Source organism: Mytilus galloprovincialis, chromosome 3, assembly GCF_965363235.1.
Source record: "Mytilus galloprovincialis chromosome 3, xbMytGall1.hap1.1, whole genome shotgun sequence".
NCBI classification, from domain to species: Eukaryota; Metazoa; Mollusca; class Bivalvia; order Mytilida; family Mytilidae; genus Mytilus; species Mytilus galloprovincialis.
The window spans coordinates 79,047,313-79,075,082 of NC_134840.1; positions in this window are offsets into that span (position 1 = coordinate 79,047,313).

Consider the following 27,770-nt stretch of genomic DNA (forward strand, 5'->3'; position numbering starts at 1 on the left):
TATAATAACCATAGTAATAATTGTAAACTATTGACAATACCAATCGGGTTTTTTTTCTATGTATAATACCGGAATCAATACGAGACTGTGATTTTAACGGTACTTTTTGATAATTATATTTTTTTCTACACTGCATTGAAGTAGCATCTTTTGTTTAATGAATAATGTGTTTACTGTTATGGCAAGTGCAAAGGCTCTTGTATATTTGTACTAGGTCAAAGTCATTTAAAGAAATAGAAAACGGAAAAAAACCAAAGTGTATCCTATTCATGCTGTTAAAATTTCCTAACAAACTAAAAGGTATAGATAAAAAGACCTATTGATTGTATTTTCACTTATCATTTCCTTTCATCTATTAATGGGATAAAGTTGCTGTAAACCAATTGAAAAAGCATGAGTCCTTCGCACTAGCTTTTAATGTTTGTTCGGTTATATGTACATACATGATATATAGATAACAGAACTGAAATGAAGAATGACATTGCAAACTTTTTTTTCTGATCAGAATGTCTGTCACCCTTCACGGTATCTTAATGATGAGTATTTTTCACCCGTTATATTTTCGAGAAAGACCGATTCAGAATCGGTTAAAAACAGTGGTTTCTGAAACTGAAATGCGATCAGACTGAAAAAAATCGATTTAAGTCTAAGCAATGAACAAAGTCTTATATGTCTCATAAACAATTCACTACAGAAAAAATAGTTCTGTGTATTTTTCGTCAACTCTTTATTGATACATTCGCTCTTAAAGTTATAGAATTTCTCATGTTATATCAGTCGGTTCAAATTGAATATCCGCTAAGAAAATAAGCATTTCGATCTTTCAAAAATCCTTTAATCATGTGTGCAAGTTATCCATCTTATAAAATAAGTGTTAAACGAGATTCCTGGTTAATGATTGGAAGATGCAAAACCAAAAGAGAAAATTCTTTTTATATTCATTACTTGATGTTTATCGTAATTTTTGTAAAATAACTGTTGGAAATTAACACATTTTTAGCTCACCTGGCCCAAAGGGCCAAGTGAGCTTTTCCCATCACTTGTCGTCCGTCGTCCGTCGTCGTCCGTCGTCGTCCGTCGTCCGTCGTCGTTAACTTTTACAAAAATCTTCTCCTCTGAAACTACTGGGCCAAATTAAACCAAACTTGGCCACAATCATCATTGGGGTATCTAGTTTAAAAAATGTGTGGCGTGACCCGGCCAACCAACCAAGATGGCCGCCATGGCTAAAAATAGAACATAGGGGTAAAATGCAGTTTTTGGCTTATAACTCAAAAACCAAAGCATTTAGAGCAAATCTGACATGGGGGTAAAAGTGTTTATCAGGTCAAGATCTATCTGTCCTGAAATTTTCAACCTGTTGTTGGGTTGCTGCCCCTGAATTGGTAATTTTAAGGAAATTTTGCTGTTTGTGGTTATTATCTTGAATATTATTATAGATAGAGATAAACTGTAAACAGCAATAATATTCAGCAAAGTAAGATTTACAAATAAGTCGGCATGACCAAAATGGTCAGTTGACCCCTTTAGGAGTTATTGCCCTTTATAGTCAATTTTTAACCATTTTTTGTAAATCTTAGTTATCTTTTACAAAAATCTTCTTCTCTGAAACTACTGGGCCAAATTAAACTAAACCTGGCCACAATCATCATTGGGGTAACTTGTTTAAAAAATGTGTGGCGTGACCTGGCCAATCAACTAAAATGGCTGCCACGGCTAATAATAGAACATAGGGGTAAAATGCAGTTTTTGGCTTATAACTCAAAAACCGAAGCATTAAGAGAAAATCTGACAGGGTTTAATTGTTTATCAGGTCAAGATCTATCTGCCCTGATGTTTTCACATGGATTGGACAACCCGTTGTTAGGTTACTGTCCTGAATTGGTAATTTAAGGAAATTTTGCCGTTTTTTGTTATTATCTTGAATATTATTATAGATAGAGATAAACTGTATACAGCAATAACGTTCAGCAAAATAAGATCTACAAATAAGTTTTCATGACCAAAATAGTCAATTGACCCCTGAAGGAGTTATTGCCCTTTATATTTAATTTTTAACATTTTTCATAAATTTTTGTAAATTTTTAGAAAATATTTTCCACTGTTATTACTGGGCCAAGTTCATTATAGATAGAGATAATTGTAGCAACAAGAATGTCAGTAAAGTAAGATCTACAAACACATCACTATCACCAAAACACAATTATGTCATGAATTTATCCGTGTCCATTGTTTAATATGCACACGACCAAGGTGAGCGACACAGGCTCTTTAGAGCCTCTAGTTATCACTCTCTGGCAGTGAGGTTAACCTTTACATTATCAGACATATTTGAATGTTTATAATTTTTAATGTAGTTATTGATGTATCCCCTCAAACGTATCTTTGTATAAAGAGAAAAATCGTAATGAAGCCATTAGTATGAATTGCTATTTTTTGGTAAAATATAAAAGATTTGATTTTAGTAAAACCGAACTTTTTTATGCAAAGTGTAAAGTAAAAGGGTTTATATTTATCAGGATAATATATACAATATTGACCATCTTCAATGTGTATTTGTGTAAATATCTATTCTTACATGACAATGTATCTAATGAACAATGATGAATATAACAAAATATGATATAATGATTTTAGTTCTTGATAAAGGTCTCAAGTTAGAAGCTTTTTTAATACTTAGTTCGAAATTAAGTATTTTGCTTTCACTTAACAACGTGAGGGAAGTAAGCATAAAATAGCTGTAGTGGTAATCCATTTCCACGATAGCTATATAAGTTAGGTAAAGAAATTATGGTATACTTTTTTTTCATTTTAAACCTTAAACGGGAAGGATTGAAAATAAAAAGTCTACCATACGCTTTTAATTTATTGTTAAGGAAAACAATTTGACATATTATGTGAAAATGAATACCGAAAAGAATGTAATCAGTATTATATTGATGTTTTCATGTTTATGAACTTCTCTCTTATTTAAGGATGTATTCTTCTTACTTTTCAGTCTCGTTCAGCCTCGTTGAAATCTCTTTCTTGAATTATTTCCAAAACATGTGATAGAGGTGAAAAATATCAATAAATTTTAAAAATATTATAATCAAACATAAATCTGTGAAAAAATTGTGTATTTACAATGAATGATTTTTGAGTAATCCAGTTTTCAAATTTTACGACCAATCAAGTCAGTATTTTTAGCCAAAATTTTGAGAAAATGGGTGAGGGATACAAAAAATTATTTTACAAGAATCATGCACATCCCATTTCATTTCGGTCTTTTCAAATTTCTTAGATATGTATTTTTTTCAATCATTTATAACCAAAAAATTGAAATAATACGCATTTTGTTCTTAAAACTGAGAAAATTCACAAAAATCCAAAATTGACAGCATGGTAAATTTTACACAAAAAAGCTTCAAAATATGATAAAACTTTCTTATATTAACATCTACCTATAGTTTTTGTAAGTAAAATTTATTCAGATTGGTCCACTTCATCTTTATAGAGAGTAGGAAAAAAAGTTTAATTGTGGAACTGTGATTTTTTTTCACGCTAATAGCCTAAAAATAGATAAAAATCGATGAAAAATGGGAAAATCATCATTTTCAAAGGGCCGTAGCGAAAAAAAAAGTGCACCACCATATGATGTTTTCTTCACCAATTATTTTGTTACAGTCTTTTAAACCCAAAAATCAGGTTAAGAAAAAAGTTTAATTCTAGAAATTTTTGGCTCCTCAGAGGTGTACATCCTTAACTTACACTACAAAAGTCAAAAAGTCTGAAAAGACCAGTTTTTGCCTGAATTTGCATGAATTTTTACTCGACATTCTTAATTTGTCTAAATCCTTTTTAAAAGTTCTTGACATAGTATGAATTTGTCTAATAAGGTTCTTGATTTTTCTTGACAAGTGTCTTGACAGTATGAACATTGTCTTAAACTTTCTCGACACTTCCTGTATCATCTGATAAGAGTCTGGATTAGTCTCGACCAATTCTTGACTGTCTTAAATTTGTCTCGATCTGTCTTGACATATTCTTGACATTCTTGATAATGTCTCGATTTGTCTTGACATATTCTTGACATTCTTAATAATGTCTGAATATGTCTTGACATATTCTTGACATTCTAAAAAATGTCTGAATATGTCTCGACACATTCTTTACAGTCTTGAATATGTCTTGACACTATTTCAACAGTATAAACGCCTTAAAATGTGAACAAACTTATTCTGCACTGTTTATGACATTCTATTGCTGTTATATACTTATTATAGCTAAACTAGACTTTGAAGAATCAAGGATTAATTTGGTATAGTAAGATACCCTTTTGGTTCAACTAAATTGGAATACCCTGAATAATCCCCAATGTAGTCTAATTTTTATTTATTTTTATTAAAAGTTTAATTCATTGTTTTCACTTGGAATATAAGTTGAAGTTACTGACAAACAGTATTTAGATATTTACCGTTCCCAAAACTGCCAGTCAAATTTGCTTTACTAAAAATGGGTGTCTCGTAGGCAGTTAAAATGGACCAATTATAAATACATTTTTTTTATTATACCCCCGCTTTGAAAAAAAGGGGGTATACTGTTTTACCTCTGTTTGTCCTTCCGTCAGTCCGTCAGTCCGTTCGTCCGTCCGTCCCATGAATATTTTTCGTCACATTTTTCTCAGGAACTACACTACCAGGATTTCTGAAATTTGGTTTCAGGCTTGATATAAGTCAGCTATACTGTGTGATGCGTTTTCAGATTCATCACTTGACAACTTCCTGTTTACCGAACACTTGTATGATTTTACACATGATAGCCAAGTTGAAAATTTTCGTCACATTTTTCTCAGGAACTACAATACAAGGATTTCTGAAATTTGGTTTCAGGGTTTATCTAAGTCAGCTATACCGTGTGATGCGTTTTCAGATTCATCACTTGACAACTTTCTGTTTACCGAACACTTGTATGATTTTACACATGATAGCCAAGTTGAAAATTTTCGTCACATTTTTGTCTGGAACTACAATACAAGGATTTCTGAAATTTGGTTTCAGGGTTTATATAAGTCAGCTTTACCGTGTGATGCGTTTTCAGATTCATCACTTGACAACTTCCTGTTTATCGAACACTTGTATGATTTTACACATGATAGCCAAGTTGAAAATTTTCGTCACAATTTTCTCAGGAACTACAATACAAGGATTTCTGAAATTTGGGTTCAGGGTTTATATAAGTCAGCTATACCGTGTGATGCGTTTTCAGATTCATCACTTGACAACTTCCTGTTTACCGAACACTTGTATGATTTTACCCAAAATAGCCAAGTTAAAAATTTTCGTCACAATTTTCTCAGGAACAACAATACAAGGATTTCTGAAATTTGGTTTCAAGGTTTATATAAGTCAGCTATACCGTGTAATGTGTTTTCAGAGTCGTCACTCAATAACTTCCTGTTTACCGAACACCTGCATATTTTTACACTATTAATATTATCCACTTGCGGCGGGGGTATCATCAGTGAGCAGTAGCTCGCAGTTTCACTTGTTATTCCTGGAGTAGATAATATTTTTCTTTTAATCTTTGGGAAATATTCAATTTTTTTTATTTTAAAATAATTAACTTCATAATTTTGATGAAGAAAATCAATTTTAATTCATTCTTTTTTTTTTTCATCAAAATGATGATTTTCATTTTCACCTATGAACAAACTTTTTAAATTATAGTGGCATGGTCGGTCAACTGATATTAGCTTATTACAGGTAAAGCAGTAATTTTTATTTGACAGTTACGTGTAATCTGGGGTGTGGAATACCTTAATTGTATTGAGAACATCCTGTCCATGTGTAATACTCAATATATATTCCAACAGATGACATTACACAAATCTGTTAAATGAATCATTTGTATACATGTATCATCATAATTTGCTATTTAAATAAACCACATTTTGGTACAATAATTATTTACAATATAAACATTGAATATTATGAATGTAGAACGAAATATTGTCTACAGTATGATTGGTTTTAATCATTTAATTTATAAGATTAAGTAATCAAAATTTGTAATTATTTAAAAACCCAATTTTAAATTGTTTTATATCAACACACCCACATTTAAATTATTTTATACATTAGATTTCATAGCCATATTTGCATTTGTAAAGATATTTATATACCCAAATTTTCAATTATTTTACATGCCCAACTTTTATTATTGAAGTTTAACTTGAAACAACAGTATATTATATAAAGAGAAATAAATATTAAAGTTATATCATGAATATTGGTCTTGATTTGTAAAACTCAGAACTGTCAAGTAAATTTAAGACACAATTCAAAATGTTCAGAATATGTCAAGCCATATTGAGAAAAAAAAAGAATGTCGAGAACATGTCGAGAAATTTCAAGACAGTATTCAAATGTCAAGAATTTGTCAAGAAATTTTAAGACAATATTCAAAATGTCGAGAATATGTCAAATAAATTTCATACAAATTTGATATGAATGAGAATTTGTCAAGAAAAATTAGACACAAGTCATACTTTTGGAGAATGTCGAGTAAAAGTTCATGCAAATTAAGACAAAAACTGGTCTTTTCAGACTTTTAGACTTTTGTAGTGTTACCTTAGTAAAATTATCTCCGTTTTATTTTATAATTCTTTTTTTAACATTCAATACTCACAATTGAGTTACGTCTAGCTTAAAAGACGGGTGCCACATGTGGAGCAGGATCTGCTAACCCTTCCGGAGCACCTGAGATCATCTCCGTTTTTGGTGGGGTTCGTGTTGCTTGGGCTTTAGTTTTATATGTTGTGTCTTGTGTACTATTATTTGTCCGTTTGTCTTTTTCAATTTTAGCCATGGTGTTGTCAGTTTATTTTAAATTTCGATCTATGACTTTGACTGTCACTCTGGTATCTTTCGCTCCTCTTGAATGCGGGGTTCACACATAGCCGATTATTGCTCCCGTTTGAGATCAGACAGCGATACGACACGAAAAGTGAAAAAGTCGGATTACTAGCCTCAATTATCTGGGATTCCCTATAATTGTCTGAACGCAGTCGTTCTAATTCGTAACATATTCGTACGGGTCGGGAAGGGTCCGAATAGTTCGGATTAGTACCCCGACACTTAGGTGTGTCCCGTAACATTCGGGGAAACTCAACCGATTTTGTCTAGTCGGATTACAATCGTGTCTATTTCGTGACAGATTCTGCTGTATCGGATCAAAATCCTAACAATGTTCTGTGTATTCTGGACGGTGTCTTGTCGAACGGGAATGATCTGGAGAAATTTTCATTGCTGTTTTTCTGCCGATTGAGTCCAGATTGCATCAAGATCTTGTCGATTGCGATCCGTCTTTGCCGAAACCGTTCCGGAACAGTCCCGTTATTAATACGAAATTAGTCAATGATACCCACGTCAGAGTCCCGACAATTACAGAATACAATACGACTGAGACCAGACAAAGCCGTTTGCAATGCGATAGAGAGGACCGTGATAGGAATACGTTCCGACAGTACCCGATCATCCCGAGTGTGCCGACAGTTTTCGAACGGATAACTTCCGTCAGCGTCGGTTCAGTGTCTGGTCACTGTCTAATCTCTGTCGGATTACATTCGGTAGTATCGGGACTCAGTCGTGACAGACTCGGTCGAATTTTACCAGGCGAAAGATACAAATTAGATTAGAAACGGATTGAGAACGGGCTTATCGTGATAAATTCGCATGGAAACGGTTGAATGTCGACGCTTCCTGAACAATATCTGATTGTTGTCGTGATTAAATTATTTGTTTTACAAATTTTAATTAAAGTTTGAATTTCCATCCATAATTCACAGGATCTTGATCAGACTTTTGACAAATTTTAATCGGGAATGGTCCTGTCAAGGACGGCAGTAAAAATCGTGAATATGTGACCCCAGCTAAAAACATACTTTAATATTATCAGATTATTACATGGCATTTTGCATATCGCATGTATTATCAGCCCTTGGTTCAATATCAGCCCAAGAGCCGTAATGATCATTTTATCATATGCTTTAACAATGGAGGAAAATAACACATAAATATATATCGATCCTTTTACGTGGTTCTCAAATAGAAGTTCAAATGGTGAAAAGTTCACGGACGTCGGACCCAAAAATGGAGTACATTCGATATGAAATCTTTCTATCATACGCCTCAAAAATGAAGAAAAAAAGCAGCATGATATATTTTAATCTGGACGATAAAAAATAATTCAACAATATACATAATGAACACTGTTTGGAAAAGTCAATATTTTTAAAGTAAATTTCTAAATTATGTTAAAGAATGCATTTATTTTATCATTTGTTTATTGTTGTTTTTCTTCATTTTACACAATTAACTTTCCAGTATCCAAATAATAGTCCGGTTCCGTACCCTACTGTGTTATATTTTTCATTGAGGTGTATTTTCCGGAATTTGACAAGTATCACCGGAATGCCATGCGATAACGTTACGGAAAGGCACGTGATAAAAGTCGAAGCATGTTATAAACTTTAGCTCGCTAAGCACCAATTCGAAAAATATGGAATTTACGTAAATTTAATGCATTAAAAATCATATGTTATTTAGTATATGATAATGTAATGTATCGTATGACATTAATCGAGTAAATGCATTTAATCATCTGTAAACTATTGTTGCCTCAACTTAACATCATTTTTAATTATAGCAGCATGCAACTAAATACAATGAAATAATCAATGTTTCTAGACCCTTATCGAAATTCAAGCAAACATGTTATTCTTGTACTTTGAATTTTTTTACAACGTTTGTTTTTCAAGTTCAAAAATGGATTGTTTTTGTAGTAATATTTATCTTGATTAACTCCCTTTCTACACTCAAGCTGGAGTTTGCCTACATTCTAGAAAAACAAGAAATACGAATCTTCAAATTAAAAAAAAAAATACCAGTTGGTGCATCGAGTATTTCTTTTTTTTAAATTGTGCAAGAAATGAATCAATAATACGAAATCAGGATACCTTGTACTAAAACAAATAAAGGCTTTGTAAAAGTACAATTCTTCTTTACCCACAATAACTATCACCCTAGGCTTTAAGTTTTGTAAGATTTAGAACGTGTGAAAAAAAAAATACAGAGCAAAATGTGTCTGTATTGGTCAGTCTTGGCATATGTGTTTGGTGTGTCTTGCGAGCCAGTGAACTAATTAGATTATAGATTGTGATATCCTTTGGGATTAATAACTATCACCCTAGGCTTTAAGTTTTGTAAGATTTAGAATGTGTGAAAAAAAAACTACAGAGCAAAATGTGTCTGTATTGGTCAGTCTTGGCATATGTGTTTGGTGTGTCTTGCGAGCCAGTGAACTAATTAGATTATAGATTGTGATATCCTTTAGGATTAATAACGCAGCAAAAGTTGTTTTGATACTCAGCTTATATATGTGATATATTAAATTTCAATTTTTAGGGTGAGGGGTATATATTTTCTTCAATGTCGATTCGTGAAGTACTTATCAACCGAATGTTTGGACATTCAAACATTAATGATTGATTGATTTATTGTTGTTTGAAAAGCGTTCAGTGGAAAATATTGCATGCATGTTCAAGACGAGATCGAATAAACAATTAATCAATAGGTAGGACTGTTATAGAGGTCGTCCGAGATGAAGGACGTGATAATTAACTGCCACTGGAAAATGAAGGTATATATGAGAAGAAAGACAATTTGCCTTGAAACAGGCAAACCACGTATCCCTAAAAGAGTTGTTACAAGGGTTTCTAACGTGCATAAATCGTAATCAATAATGAATAAAGGTATGGAAGGTTTTAGTAAAAGTCATCAGAAGTCAAAGATTTAAAAACAAATACACAATTTATAGATAACAAAATACTATACAGTTATCAATTGTTTGTCCTAGTCCGTTGGTGTTTTGTAGATTATTGTCTCATTTATAATTACAAGATATCTCCTCAAATTTATTGATCATTGAAATGAATTTACAACTGTAAAATCGTCAATCGATTAGAAAGAAATACATTAATGTTATTAACCAAATCAGGTTGAGGGAAACGTCTGAAATCCGCCAGGAGCAAGATCGAGTTCATCAACAGGATTTTCGTATCCTGTTATTTGTTATCACGTGCCATACGAATGCAAACTTAGTCAAAAATGCACAATCGGCAAAAAGAAACACACAATCGGTTACATTACAGATACTGCTCTCTTGATATCAGGAAAACTTGCAACTAGTAAGTTGAGACATCCACACGTAGTGTCAGTTTCTGAATTTATTGTTAACTGTAAGGTGTAAATTGGATAACGGAATTAAATAATGCATAGCACCATTGCTTTCTATGTTGAATTCTGTAATTTTAACCATTAATGGCTACTTTGTCTGAAGTAATTTTGTGTCAAAACAATATATTATTCTGACTTTTGCTGAAAAATCAACATACGTTTCGTTTAATTGCATATTAACGCACACTGGTTCCCAAATCTTTTGTCAGTATAAAAAAGGGCACTTTGATCTTAACAACAGGGCATATAAATCCGTTTATAAAATCAAAAGAACTTCAATAACGTGTTGTTGGTGGTTAGTCAGATGTGATGTATGTTTACACGCTTACCTTTCCGGAGCACCTGCGATCACCAACCAGTTTTGGAGGGGTTTGTGTTGCGTAGTCTTTAGTTTTCGATGTTGTGTCTGGTTTACTTTTTCTTTGTAGCCATGGCATTGTCAGTGTATTTCCGATATCTAAGTTTTACTGTCCCTCTGGTATCTTTCGCATCTCTTTTACACAGTTTTGACTGGTGGGTCCCAATCATTACCACATAAGTCTGTTTGGGTTTGTCAATTTAACGGAGTTATAAACAATCGTCAGACAATTGGGTGGTTCAGCTATTTAACCCGTTTAAACCTCACATTTCCTTTGGAAAATGCCTGTACCAAGTTAATAATATTACTGTTATTTCCATGTCTATCAGTTGATAAATATAGGCAAATCAATATGAAAGTATCGATATTTCAACTTTTCGGTTGGTCTTTTGTTGAAATGAATGATACCATATCGTCTTAGCTTGACAAACATGATCAGCTACATAAGTTAACTGATGTTTTAACCTGGTAAATTGATTAGACAAAAATACATCATGTAATTTGTCATTTTAATTTTGCGATGATTAGAGACTTCCCGATTTAATTTTCCTCTGAGTTCAGTATTTTTGTGATTTTACTTTTTTCAGTCGTTCCCTGAATGCTTTTTGAACCGTTTTTGTATAAGGAGCAAATAGAAAAAATACAATATCACTCTGACACAGTTCACTTAGTAACCTACATGTGGATTTAACAATAATTAACCGATGCTCTTAACTCGTACACTTCTTTTAATTCAAAGTTTCAACATCGAAAATAAAATTTTAACAAAGTTTTTTGAAAAAGCTTAAAATAATAACAAAAGAGGGACGAAAGATACCAGAGGGATATTCAACCTGATAGATCGAAAACAAACTGAAAAAGCCATCGCTAAAAAGGAAAAAGACAAACAGACAAAACATAGTACACAAGACACGACATATGCAAATAAAGACTAAGCAACAACTTGGGATGATCTCATTTGCTTTGGAACGTAGGCAGATCCTGCTCCACTTTGGACACCCATCGTGTTGCTCATGTTATTGTAAACCCGGTAAATATTCTTGTTTGGTAGGTCACCAAAATTGGAATTGTTTAGTGAGAGAAGATCATCTGTATAGCGGAAAGTAAGTTTTCACGAGAATTTTCACGAGATACACATACCTATAGGAATGTCGCATCATAAGTTTGATGACAATAATGTGTAACTTTATATAAAGTTCAATTTTCGAGTAGTTTCTGTCATTACTGTAAAAAATATATGTTGACTCTTTTCTAAATTAATTTATAATTGTAAGGAGAAATAGGGTTAAGGAAAAGTACTTTAAAAAGCAGAAATGCATTTGTTATATAGAAAGTTTCATCAATTAATTTTGAGCTTTTATATGAAAAATGTGTATCACAAACTAGTCAAAACATTTACTAAATTTTATCATCGGGATAAGGATATCATTCGTAAATATAGCTCAACATGCAGACTTCTTATATGTTCAGGTATTTCACATCCACTTTTTTATGGAAATATTCCTTATAAAGCACAAAAATATCAGTATTCACCTCAGAACTAACAAAACCTTTAAATAGACTTATTAAGAAGGGATATAGTTACGATACTGTTGTCAGGTCATTAAAGATAATCAATATTGATTCACTTATAGGGTCCTTGCATCGGAACTAAACACATTATTCAAAAACCAGTTATTGGCATGCCACGGGTTACGTTCTTCTCATATATGTTATGATTGTATGATACTAAACCCCTAACGGGAAGGATTGTGCCTGATATTCATATGATGAAATCATAATCTTTCAATCAGTTTAATTGAAGTCTGAAGCTGGCATGTCAGTTAACTGCTAGTAGTCTGTTGTTATTTATGTATTATTGTCATTTTGTTTATTTTCTTTGATTACATCTTCTGACATCAGACGACTCGGACTTCTCTTGAACTGAATTTTAAATGTGCGTATTGTTATGCGTTTACTTTTCTACATTGGCTAGATGTATAGGGGGAGGGTTGAGATCTCATAAACATGTTTAACCCGCCGCTTTTTTGCGCCTGTCCCAAGTCAGGAGCCTCTGGCCTTTGTTAGTCTTGTATTATTTTAATTTTAGTTTCTTGTGTACAATTTGGAAATTAGTATGGCGTTCATTATCACTGAACTAGTATATATTTGTTTAGGGGCCAGCTGAAAGACGCCTCTGGGTGCGGAAATTTCTCGCTACATTGAAGACCTGCTGTTGTTTTTTCTATGGTCGGGTTGTTGTCTCTTTGACACATTCCCCATTTCCATTCTAAATTTTATACCTACAAAAGCTGAATTATCTGACTCGTATACAAAAATAAACGTTCACAATTAAATTGCCCGTTTCTGTACATCCCAATCAACCACCGAGCAAAATGAGCCTTTATTCGGAAAAATTGGTGTAAGGTTGCATAACCATATCTAGCTGACGGTAATTGGTGTTGGTTGCTGTCTTTTATAATTGTTTTTCGGTTATTGTTTGTTTTCAACATAAATTTAGGACGTTGCTTTTCACATTTGAACATGTTGAATTGGTTTACATTTTGTCACGTCCAGGACATTCATAGCTTAATAAAACGAAATGTGCAATTCATGGTTGAAAACCATGCTCTGAACTATAGATGCTTCAAAACACACCATTTTGGACTATTTTACCGAATCTCCTTGTTTATTGTAATTTACTCTATCACACGATTTACACAATTTGCGAATAGGACGTGTTGCCCAATTCAAATTATAAACATTACATTGCCCTGAATTAGTGAAAAAAAAAGTATAATTTGTTTGATTCAAATATCAAGATACAACGGTCTTCAAGATTAACCGATATGGAAATGTTTGCCTACAGAGACCGAAATTTCTTACGTGTATGTCAAATTACACATCAACGGTAAAGTTGGCTGTTTCTGTACACCAAACATAACAGCACAGCATAATGGTTTTCTGTTTCCAAAAACAGTTGAAAGGTAAAAATACTATTCGTGTGTACTGAATTCGTGAGACTTCAATTCCATTTTTGCATTATCTTTAGGATAGAAAGCCACTTTTATTTGACATGGACGAAGTAACACTAAACATAACGTCTTCTCATTTATTTTGTATTAAACATAATTATGTAAACATGTTTTTCTTCTTTTGATTTATTAATCAATAATGATGAATGGAATTTAATGACAAATGTGCGTATTATCCATTCGTTTGATGTGTTTGAGCTTTTGATTTTGCCATTTGATTACAGACTTTCAGTTATAGATTTAACTTGGAGTTTGATATTATTGTTATTTTACCGTTTACTTAATTTTCAAAATATGTAGTCTTATAATTATTGAGCAATTATAAAAAAAGTATCAGGGGATAATAACGATATTAAAACTCATTAGTCGAAAACAAACTCAAAACGTCGTTACAAAAAAATCAAAAACCGAAAACCTATCCAAGCTAGGGACCATCAACAGTCTACAAAATACAACATAGAAAAACTTAAGACTGAACAACATCATTAACATGAACACTTATGTTCTTATTCGTCAAGCTTAACCAAACATAAATTATTAAGTCAATAAAACTCAACACATGTATACTATAGAATTGAGCTCTCCTTGTGAGCAGTACACTTTGATATTTTATTTTTTCTCAAACATCAAAACCATTTCATATATTCATATTCCAATATTCTTTTAAATGTCCTTCTACATTCTAATAACTAATCTAAACAAATCACACAAATTTCATCAATAGAAAGTCCGTACCGGAACTCCATTCAACAAAAAATCAAAATCTACTAGTCGGCAACAATCAACAAAACACAATATATACATCATTATTACAAATTATCATGTCACATCATTAAACTGTCTAACTAAAATCTATTACATGGTTGGGGTGTGTGCGGGAATATGTATAACGAAACGAAAGGTATATATGCTACTCGGAAAGGCAGAACGTCGAATAACTGGTTATAAAAATATCTATTATTTATAGTAAGATTCTGCACGAGAATCACGATCTTACCCTCATGTACACGGGTAGGATACCTGCATTGCGACATACAATAGCCAATCAAATCATATAATAACAAACCAGGCATGCAATCATGTGCTCATTGACACGTGTTGAACATAAACACACACAGAATGTGCTTCCGTTACTATTAATAAATATATTTAAAAAGCGTGGGAGTGATCTCAGGTGTTACGGAATGGTAAACAGGAAAAGCTCTACTTAACTTTTAATTAACTTTGAAGATTCTTTGATATATCAATAGCTAGTACAAATATAACAGGCAGTACCAATACAATAACACCACATATTCCTATATTTCTTGACGACTTCCGGTGATCAGATGCAGACCTTTTAGTAGCTTTGTACAAATTAGTCTGTTTCTTATTCACAGATATTGCCTTCCTCAACAAAGTCAGTCTTTCATCTATTTCTTCTTTAGTCCAGCCAGTGTCATTTATTTGCAAACAATGCTGGCAGGAGCATCCCGAATTGTTACGTGCAACTGTTGCTGTGGATGTATCTGTTTGTTTGTCGTAGATTGACGGTGAGTTACTTGTATTTTCAAATACAGTTGAAATGTCGCTTGGTTTTGGTGAAATACTTTTCACTTCTGTGTAGATTGAACAATCTGAAAATTGAGACAAGATGATCAATTCTTAATCTTTCTACGCCAATCCTGCGAACAAAACTGAAAGCAATCCTTTCAAGTTGATCTTTTGATAGTTAACATATCCAATCAACCTGGATTCGAACCACTGTGTTATGCAATAACAATCACGTGATTCAGCAAGAGTTAAGGTTGTACAAGTTACACTTTTTTTATATAATATTTCATTTTGTCTTAAGTTTTGGATACATGTTTCCTGTTCATATATCAGTTATAGTTTGAATGTTGAGGTATCTGGTAGAATTTTATTCAGTGTTGCCTAGCAAATTTCTTTACAGAACTTTATATTATAAAACTGATTTGTAAAGATAGATAATCAACTAAATTCTCAGTGAAAATACTCAATTTGATATTTACGTTTAAAGACGATGTATAGATTTTTTGTTTTTACATTCCAGAAATGAATTCAATTTAACCCCAAAAAAATCTTAAGGAAGCCTGATAATTAACATTCACAGCCTATATGTAGATATTAGTTAATCAGAAATTATTACGTAAATTTATTATTAAGTTTTAAATAGTTGACAAAAATGCGAAATTATTTATTGCGATTTCGAGATAAAGCTGGATATACATATATCTACCAAACATCAAAATACGAGTAATAAAGATTGAGGTGTTGACACAGTGTCTATTCTGAAATTATAGTTCCACAGCAGGTTAAAAGATTCAAACAAATATATATATATATATAAGTATCCTTCTGGTCTATATTTTATGAACCATAATGAAAATAGTTCTTTACTTTTGTGTTTTATGGGAGAATATTTCGTTATCTATATTCACTTTTTAGTGAAAATGTATCTAAGAGGTTACAAAAATATCCTGACAAATGTCCCTTACATTAAATGTTTGCACCTAAGTTATTCTGTAAGATATGCCGTTAGTTTTCTTGGGCTTTTCAAATTGTAGAAGGCCGTACGTAACCTAAAGTTGGTAATTTCTGAGTCATTTGATCTCTCGAGTTGTCTCATTGGCAATCATATCACATCTTTTTTTATATATATATATCCTTACTCTCTGAACTATATCATTCAAATTTGTATTTCAATAATTAGATTTTTAATAGTAGCATCTTACAAACTAATAAAGTGATAATGACTAATTCAAGGTTCTCAAAGTAAAAATGTGCTTCTTTTATCATCATAATGCTGTTAAACGGAAAACTAAATTTGAAAATCGTATCGAAGTAATTATCTTCATTTATAAGATTACAGTGTTTAATGAGTGCCCTTATATCAATGCAAATTGTACTCCATTACAGGTCTAAGTATTACATTTTAAGGGGGTACCGAACACTACAGGGAGATAACTCTGTAAAATTAGCTAAACATTTCCATCAAGTTCTATTGTTATGGAAATAATAAGCTTCTCAATGATCAAAATTAGTATTGTCAAACTGCTATATATCAAATAAAATCTTTCCGTGAAATTGATTGATTCAAGTTTTATGAAATTTCTATATTTTTGTCAAAAGTTCAAAGTATACATTTTGTAAAAATTTCATGAGAATAAATCGAGCCAAATTAATTTGAGTCAAAGTGTTGGGTACCATCTTTGATAATATGTTTCGTCAGTTTCATGCTTTATAAAAAATTGACCTAAGATGAATTTATTTATTATTGTTAGATCGCTATCATAACACTTCGCCTATTCATTTACTTATTTATCATTTAAAGTTTTAATGTTTGAGCGTTCTGCAAGTTAATCATGAAAAGCCCGTCGGATACATGAATTTATGAAAAGTTATTTCATTGGTTTTTGCTTGGATTCGTGATGCTCAATATTTAGTTTTCTATGGTGTATTTTGTGTACTATTAGTCATTTTGTCGTTTTTGGTTTTTATTGTTGTTTTTTTTTGTCATGGCATTGTCAGTTTGATATCGACTCATGAGTTTTAATATCCTTGCAGTATCTTTCTTCTCTTATAAGGAATTTTAATAATGAGTGTACGTTATATCAATGCAATTTAAAGAAACGTTGGCATGAAACTGTTTAACGGATAATGATATTGTCGTCATTAGATAAAGGGAGAGTGGTATTAGTTTTAAAAACTTTTTGTTACAAATTGTTATTCATGTGAGGCTGTTGACATCTACTAACATTTATAATGTTTTAATCCTAAAATAGTCTAACAAATGTGTGGTGTACGGGAGTCAACTATGATATTCATATCACTATAGACATAGGCAAATCATTTGATTACATAACATGTAAATGCGTGAGGAATTTTGTAATACATCCATAGTTTTTCATTCACCAATTGTAATCAATTATGAATATCATTTAGGTCTAGTTTGATACACCAATATATTTTTTGTCTGGTGGATATAAGAAAATACGTTTAACAAGCACTGTTTTTCTATATCTAACCTATCTTGTATACACTCAAACTCCAGGAACCTCCACAGATTTCAAAAATATTTCCATCACATGACATACGGCAATAATCAGGATTCCTTGGCAAGAAACTATTGGTGTCAGTTACATTGCTACAAAAGCAAATGTGCCCTGCCTGTAATAGATCGTTGTTATAATTATTATCAAGTGTACTATAAGGAGGTGCTGCATACTCACGATGCAGATTTGTATATCGATAATATATATGTTGCTAGTAAGAAAGTTCATTGTACTCATATGTAGTCCTTTTGGAATTCATTAATTGTTGGGATCTAATTTTACGGTTGTTTTTGATAAATGTTCGAATTACCGAGTATTTCAGCGTTCAGGACATGAACTAAAAAGCAAAAATGACACAACAGACACGGATAAAGCGTGCATGATGTGTAACTTTAATTTAAAAATCAAACCATAAATATACACTATAAACTATACACAGCTGGCATACAAGTTTGATGTTTTGCTAGCTATAAAACAAAGTATATATCACTATTGCAATTTAAAATATGTACTAAGTTTGGAATATGACATGCTTTTTTCACTTGCTCCGTCAACTGATAGCGTTTGATTTTGTCAGCTTTTATGGATTTTCTCTTTTTGGATTTGCATTGGAAGTCGGTAATTGTGTTATATTTTTATAATATATGTTAATAAAAATTTGAAAGATGACAGAAGGCCAGAATCGGGTTGTGATGTTTCCCATGTTACATAAATAATAATCAAATCATAAAGGCATAATTGTTTCGGAACTGATTGATTGTTTCCAGTGTCCAGGATCAAATCATGTATCAAATAGTTACAAACATGTTTGGTCCCGTCACATTCTGTATGTGTCTTTCTCTTGTCACAAGCCTGTAGCTTGTTAGTTGCCATGGGTTCATATCAGACATATTTGTTTTTCGTAAATTGTTTTGTTTTAAAAGGACCGTTTTACTAATTTTTATATAAGTGTTCGAAGAATTCAAAATAATCAAAGAAAGAAATATTTTAACTATAAAACGAACATTTTAATATTATCATATCTAAACGCAAAAACGCTGAATCACAAGGTTATAACCTTCGAAGACGAAAAGACCACCAGATGCGTTTGTCGATCTTTGTCGTCTACATGAGATTCATCAGTAATGACCGAATCAAAACAGATAGAAAGCTAAGTCAAGTACGAAGTTGAACAGCTATAAAACACTCTCCATGAAATAAAAAATATATATTGTTCCATCAGTTACAAAAGAGAGGCAAAAGATACCAGAGGGACAGTCAACCTCATAGATTGAAAATAAACTGACAACGACATGGCTAAAAAATAAAAGAAAAAGAGACAAATAAATGAACAAAAGACACAACATAGATAACTCAAGACTAAGCAACACGTCCCCACCAAAAACTGGGGTGATCTCAGGTGCTACTGTCTTTTACATGAAAATTAAACTTTTCTGATGGGAATTTGCTTTTAATTTATAACATTTATAAAATAATTGAAATTTGGAAAACGTTTTAAAAGTTGACTTTTGAAAAGATGAAACAAAAATTATAAATCAAAGTAGAAAAAAAATATAACCGTCTAGTAAACATGAAATGATAAACATGTATGATTTTTTTAACAGTATGGAATTCTGGTATTATAATAACGGTACCCCGATAAATAAATAACAGATAAATAAAACAGACGCGAAATGATTAATTTGGGTTTGCTGATTGTTTAAAGTAGTACGATGACATTAAGGTGAGTATATCTACTTAATTTTGACGATGTTAGATCTGTGTCTCATTGGCAAGCATTCCACATTACTTCATATCGAGAGTTGCAATTTGGGGAAATCCTTACATGTACAGTGACAATTAATGCACATCACAACGTTAATTTATACATGAACCTCAGTTCCCATGTAAGTAGCATCCATCAGAAATGAGCAGCAATGTGATGCACATTTACCATTGGTCATACTGACTAACAGTGCAAGTTTTCCGTACGGTAATGTTCTGTTGAATTGGTCAGCATAACATCCAATGTACTCTTTTTCTGTAAAAAAAGATACATAAGTCTAGATTTAATAAAAGAAACGGTACAGTTTTCCGAATTGTGCTTTATTTGTTTTCAAGATTCACAACAAGTGTCAGCAATGAAGAGTTGCCCGGTACTCGAGGTAATAATCGCCTTTGTTTTCTGTCAAAATTATAATCTAGTAATTGTTAATATGGTATATTTTGTATTTCTTAAAGTTATACCATATATATAGGAAGTTGTGGCATGATTGCCAATGAGATAACTCATCATCCAAGTCACAATATATAAAAGTAAACCATTATAGATAAAGGTACGGTCTTCAACACGGAGCCTTGGGTCATATCAAAAAGCAAGCTACATGTATAAAGGGCTCCAACAAAATTACAAGACTAGTGTAAAACCATTCAAATGAAAACCAATGGTCTACATGGTCTAATCTATACAAAAAAAACGAGAAACGAAAAACACTCGTGAACCAAATCAACAAACGACAACGTCTGAACGTCGTATTCCTGACAGCGGGTTTCAACGTCTTTTATCGTTTTCAAGCTAGAAGTAAAGTTATGCTATCTGCATAGTGTTTTAGGGGTCCTATTTATATCTTATTATCTTCGTTTTTCTGATATTTTGTCACTACATTTCTTTTTTTTTTTGACATTTACTTTCAAACGATTTGACCCTAGATGTACGCACATAGTTTATAAGCGTTTTAGTTTTATAAAAAAAAAACATGGCCTTCACTGATATCCTCTTTTTTTATATTTTAATTCTTGTACTGTATATTAAAAACATTTGTATTAACGTACATGCTTGTTTTGATGTGAACTGGCAATTGATTGGCAATCATACCACATCATAATAATAAAATATGAACATCATGGACCAACGATTACTATATACCTGCTGTTATCGTTGTTTCGATGACAATGTAAAATAATAGTTTTTGGTCTCAAAAATATTGACCAATATAGATTCTTACATTGGAACCAGTGGATTATCATAATAACCAATCGAGATATTTGAATTCTCGAATTTTAGTCCGAGAGAAAGATTAAGAAAAAGGGTCAATAGTATACCTTATAATACTAGTATCATCATTAAATATGATAGTTATATAACCACTTTTGCAGAAAAATATTTTATAATACGTAAAAATGTAACAAGATATATGACCAATAGCTCTTAAAAAAGGGGGGAGAAACGAAACTAATTGGTCTATTCAAACCATTAATTGAAGAAGAAATTAAACACAATTGACAAGAGGAAACTGAAGAAGAATCACCAAAAAATTAAGGATATAAAAACACAAACAACAAATCGTTGATTAGGAGGCGTGATCAGTTCCTCCCCTACCAGTTGTATAATTCGGTTGATAATGACTTGAATTAGGAAATTAAGAAAAAATTATAATCTACAAATGTATTTCTTGAAATTTCTGAAAAAAAAACTTTGAAGGAAGCTAAAATTGTCCAAGCTATAAAGAAAATATTAGAGTTTTTGAAATCATAATAGCTAAACATTAATAGTTCAGCAGCAAAATAAAGTTGATTTATAAAGAAAATGTTGAAAAGAAACAAGAATTTGAAATAAATGGCAACTAACTATAGATTTAAAGAACATTACTGATTATAGCTTACCTAGTATGCAAAATACTTCCAGGTTCCCTTTTTGATAATATAAGAAAAGAATAATTATATATCTCAGTTGTAAATAAGACATCTCCCTCTGAACTTCAATCACGATACTATCGTTTTCTGCTACGTATATTTTATTAACATAAATTTTAGATGTTCTTTCTTTTAACCTATTTAATTCGAGCTGATGAGTGTTTTTTAGACAAGATCTGCGTGTGACATACAAAATTATAAGCAAAGTATCAATGATCAGGTTTTTTTTGTATTAATTTTTCACTTTAAATTTTGAATGATACTGCTGTTCACTTTATTCAAACTTTTCAAGTTGTCGACTGTACTAATTGTTTCTTTTTCCTAGAAAATATAAATCACTACAACCACAATCAATTTTCGTTAGATATTTTAAAGTTGATTGTTGTACAAATATGCTCGGTCATCTTTGATCTACCCCACAGTGATGCATCGCCTATTGTGCATACTATTATCTATTATCCGTTTACGTCAAATTAAAAGCATATCATGTTTAGAAGTGTTTATAATCTTTAACCTAAGAACACAGCAAGTCATAACTGTTGTTGAAAAAAAGTTAAATCAAACATATCAATCTGCGTAGTTGTATGATGCCACACTGTTTTTAATATGACCATTTTATCGCAAATATATTGTTTGTTGCTCGCTCTCAATATTCTGTAGATATATGTGTCTTCGTTTATAATTTAAAAAAATCAAAAATATTCTTATAATGACTAAGATATATTTGGATATGCATGACAAGTATTTGTTTGACTCCTCTTCTATTGGTACATTACTTCGCACCAAATTATTCTTATGGAGGGGGAACCATGTACACCAATGCTGCCGAATCAGGTTTATGCTTATCATTCTTTTACATAAAGATTTTTAAGAAGTAATAATGTTGACATATGAGGGAATCATTGTTAGTTTCATCTCTATGTCTAAATGTACACATTTGTGGGCGATGTAAAAATAAATCATTTCCTTTTATAAAAATTGACTTGATATTTTCTCCTTCTTTAAGAAAACATGTGCCTAATTTTAAAACTTCTGAGAATAAATGTGTTTAGATACTTGCCATCAAAATATTTTGAAAAATAATTCATATTTGAAAAGTTAATAGAAATGTCCAAAATCTAGGAAATAGTTTTGAAATAACATTCATTAAAATAAACTGTAAAGCAAACACATTTGTATTTAAAAACAATTAAAATGGGACTTTTCAATGTCGATTTTCATCGTTTTCATTGGATTGTTGGTGGAGTGCTGCTATTATCTGTACTATAATAGCACTTTCTTTGTCTGTCAAATTTTAAGAATCATTCACAAATATGCTGAATAACGACCCTTTGAAGATGGAAACTCTTTTGAATAACTTTCTCAAACACGACATATCAATCTAATTATTTATTATTTTTCCGCTTGATATTTGAAGTTTGAGTTTGAAATTACAATAGAACATTTATAGCTCGATTTGATGCAGATTAGATTTTGATTCCACAGAAATTTAAACAATAAAAGCTACTTGAAGGTTTTGCATTAGAAAAATGAAAATAATAGAATGAAGTTAATGAAGTATATTTGTAGATTTAAGTTCTTTACTGCTGTTTTCGATATGCAGTCAGATTTTTGAAGAGTTTGCATGAGCGGAAGCTCTTACATACATTTGCATGTTGAAATAACTATACAAATGTTTATCCGTGTCTGTTACAGGAAGAACGGCATAAAACTTTTCAACACTTTTAGAAAACTGTTCATTTAAAGTAGCTAATATCATATAAAATTTTATAGATATTTTTACATCATTGTTCGGGAACATAATTGTATCAAACATTTTGTAAAAGAAACCTACACGGAGTAAGGTATTACACAATCTAATTAAAAACCGATCTCTCATCGCTCCTGTTTCTGATATGTCGCGTGGGAGATCTAACGAAACCGGCTTTGAGGTCACATGTGAGTGAACTAAAAGTCATGAATTTATAAAGATATGCAAATGAGTTGACGACCTATTAATAAGCCAATCAAAAAAGTTTATGAATTATTATGACTGACGATTTCGTCGTAAATAAAATGAGTTACATCCCTTTGCCTTCCGTTAACCTTCCAAGATCGTGGAAGACTCAATTTCATTGGTCGAAAAAGACACACCTACGAGGTCACTCACATGTGACCTCAAAGCGGGTTTCGTTAGATCTCCCACGCGACATATCAGAAACAGGAGCGATGAGAGATCGGTTTTTAATTAGATTGGGTATTACACTATACCGAATTCTTTCAAAACGCCTTTTGTTTAAATATTTATTGTTATTCACAATACAGTTCATTCATTGGTCCACTTTTAATTTGAATCAATTTTTCCAAAACCTTAGTGGACAGAAGTGAATTTGAAACCATTTTCTATTTTTGCTTCGCCAAAGGAAATTAGCACATGATTGGAACACACATGAATGCTTTATTTTAATGCATCAATTTACTTTATACTTTAATAATGAAGTATATTCATTCTTATTTGTACGCCTTTAATGCAGAAGAACAAAATAGCCGACAGTCAATGTTGACAATTAATGAACTAACGAAATTAAAACAAATCATATGGTGATACTTTGTAATATTTCCCTTGTTCCTCCTTATTCGCAACGTCTTTCATGGAATGATGTTACACAACGATTTTCAATACTTCATTTAAATTGTCCGATTTTTTTCAAACCTGGAGTTCCAAGTTTTTGTAATTTTTGTACGTTATAAGTTGGTTTTTGCATTTCCCTATTTAATCGGCATTTACTGAACAACATGCAACTGATTTCAGGACGCTTTGCTCGCTAGTTCAAAGTTGTAAGATTTGTTTCTTTGTGCAATCTCGAATCAGATCGGGCACGGTGTACTGGCTCTTTGTCATGTTTGTCGTCCTAAAACAAGGTTATCGTTGAAAAATGATAAACAGCCACTATAATACGATTGTCAATAATTTCCATAACTTTTACATGTTTAACGGCATTAAAGTTTCGTTTAACATTAGTAATGAATGGTCCTAAACGTATCTAACCTTCATCAACATATCATCTTTATTCTAACCATGTGTTCTGATAATTCATAACCTGAACTAGGAACAACAAAATTATATAAAGAATAAAGATGCAATATTTCAAGAGTAGTCATTACAAAAGAAGAAACATGAAGAAAAATATGTGTATTTCAATTTCGCCTTCCGGAGAAAACAAATATTAGTTTCTATAAGATATATGTGAATAATAAGAGCACATATCAAATGACTTTATGAAAAACGTATTATTGTGTACACCAGACACGCGTATCGTTTATAAAAAAAAACCTCAATAATCAAAAATCAAAAAAATTGGAAAAGGGAAATTAAACACGAAGTTGAAGAGTATACAGGACAAGATTAAACAGACAGCATCGCCGGATTCGTCAAATTTATAATTCAAGTAATGATGCAAATCGTATTTTCACCTGTGGTGCCTTCGTTGACCGAATTGTCAAAGTAGTAAATAGCAATCACTAGCAAATCAACACTGAGATTGTGATTTCGAACCGTGTTCGTGCCGGTGCACTCGACTCTTATCTCAATTAACTAGGATTGTCAGTTTCCTATTGAAGGTCGGTGGTTTTTCTCATGTAACTTCGGCTTCCACCATCAATAAAATTTGACCGCCAAAAACTATTGGTGCTTAAAGGTGGCGTTAAATCATAGAAAATCACACAAATCAAATCAAATTATTTCTCCTGTGCATTTTGACAAAATAAGTATCTTCTGTTTAGAAATCTAACACCTTATACATTCTTAAAAGAGCTGATAAAAGTGACCAAAAGAATAAACAAACCGTAATATGATTCAGATTATAAGCATATTTTAACACAAGAACGAAAATAAAATATAGGTCAATGTGCTGGTTTTCGAGATATTAGCAATTGAAAATTTGGCGGTAAAATGTTCTCTCTTGACTTTTCATTGCTTTATCATTGTCAAGTTTTCAAACACTATTAAAAAATAACTAAGATTATATTAGACTTTGACAGATTGCTTATACTTATACACGTAAACGATTTATGAAAATAAAAATGGGGGCCAATGGGCAATTTTTTCTAAGGCATTCAAATGGATAAAACCAGATTATTCCGAAAATCTGACAAAAAATCCAAAACATATCAAGCGAACATCCTGAAAAGAGGGACGAAAGATACCAAAGGGACAGTCAAACTCACAAATCGAAAATAAACTGACAACGCCATGGCTAAAAATGAAAAAGACAAACAGACAAACCATAGTACACATGACACAACATAGAAAACTAAAGAATAAGCAACACGAACTCCACCAAAAACTAGGGGTGATCTCAGGTGCTCCGGAAAGGTAAGCAGATCCTGCTCCACATGTGGAACCCGTAGTGTTGCTTATGTGAAAACAAATCTGGTAAATAGTCTAATTCGGTAGGTCACATTCATTAAAGGGAAGGGGATTGTAGTTACGACGTAAGGAACATATCCGGGATCATTTGTGAAACGGTTATTCCATAACGGTCAACCAACTCGTGATAGCGTCCGTAAAATTTACGAAGGGATGATTTCAACTTCACCATTTGGAACTCTTGGTTTAATAGCTTCCTTGTGAGCAGCAATTCTCTATGAAGGATATCATGATAGGAAATGAAAGCACGGGAATATCGTATCAATTGGGAGATATATACCCCGTATGCAGGTGCTGCTGGGAAGTTGCTATTTAGAAATGGAAAGTTCACAATTGGAAAGATGAAATCATCTCTTTTGTCGTAAAGTTTTGTTTTCAACCGATTCTCATTGTCAATTTCCAGATGTAAGTCAAGATATGAGGCTGACTAACTGTATCTGTAGTATCTTTTATCTCTAGTTCGATGGGATAGATGCGTTCCACATAGTCACCAAATTTTGAATTATTTAGTGAAAGACATCATCTATATAGCGGAAAGTAGAGTTAAAGGATATCGCTTACTTCTTATCTTTCTTCCGAACAAGTTCCTGTATGAAGTCAGCCTTATAATAATAAAGAAACAAGTCGGCAAGTAGAGGGGCACAATGTGTTCCCATTGGAAATATCTAACTTAACTTAGAATCTGCAATTTTTGTTTAAAAAACACATTTATAAATTTTGAAGTTCATACAATTTTATTGATTTGAATAATACTGTAAAATTGTAATGCATCCTTTAGGCTTTTCTATATCTTATTTCATCGGGAACGTCCATACCCCCACTCAACACCCATGTCAAGTTTATAAAAAAAATAAGTATCTTTGATCTTGACTATAAGGTTTTACATGTTGTTCATTAAACTTGATTTTTTGTTTACAACTTGGGGCTAGTCTTTTAACAAGTCAGGAATATGTCAGTTGTTATCTACAGTCCGTGTCTATGTATTTTGATGTTTGCTTTGATGTCGTTCAGTGCCTTTGTTGTTGCTTTTTTTTTTTCCTCTTATAGATGTGTTTCCCTCAGTTTTGGTTTGTGTTAGCGAGTTATGACTATTCAATAGCAGTATACTACTGTTACTTTTATTTGAGGCCTTCGCGATCGTGGGCATACTCCTTTATAAAATTATGAAATTGTTTTTCATTATCAGTCACAAAAACATGCCAAGCCACAAAATGAAAAGAGATGTATTTGGAAATAACAGTATTGGCTATCATACACAATGAGCCGCCTGCACTTTCTAATTTATAGTACTTCAGTACCTTTATATATCCATCATTTCCAAATTACTTGCCTATAGGAATATCTGTTGAAGTAGTGCTTTTTATTTAAAACTATCCCAACAGAGAACTACATGAATGTTATGGTCTTCATCAAGAATGACCGATACGGTATGTCACTGATTTAAATCACCAACGACATCTTTCGCCGACTTAGATTTTATTAACCAGTATTCATATCTTAACTGTGAATTTATCGACTGCGTCCTGTTTCTGATTGTCACATTTTGAAATACAATATGGATTCTTTTGGTGACCAACATATTTAAAGCAGGACGACTAACTTACCTCGTCGACGTGTCCGGTCTCTCATCATTTGATTTGCATGGTGACCGATATACGTATAGCATGCAATGCTTATCTTGTCGATATGTTTGTTCACTTATCTGTTTATTTGCATGGTGATCGATACACGCATCGCACGATATGCTTACCTTGTCGACTCATCCGATCTCTTATACTTTTGTGTTTACACGATTCCTTAAATGTTTGCTTGTTACCTTGGTGAGTCTGTATAGTCTTTATATTCGATTTATGATGCTTGGACATCGGTATACAACTATTGCCTCAAAATATTTATAATTGTGCTCAGAAATACCAAGGGTAACCTTACGTTACCTTGTCTAGATTTTTTTTTAAATAGTTTTTTTTAAATAATTAAGATTAAAAC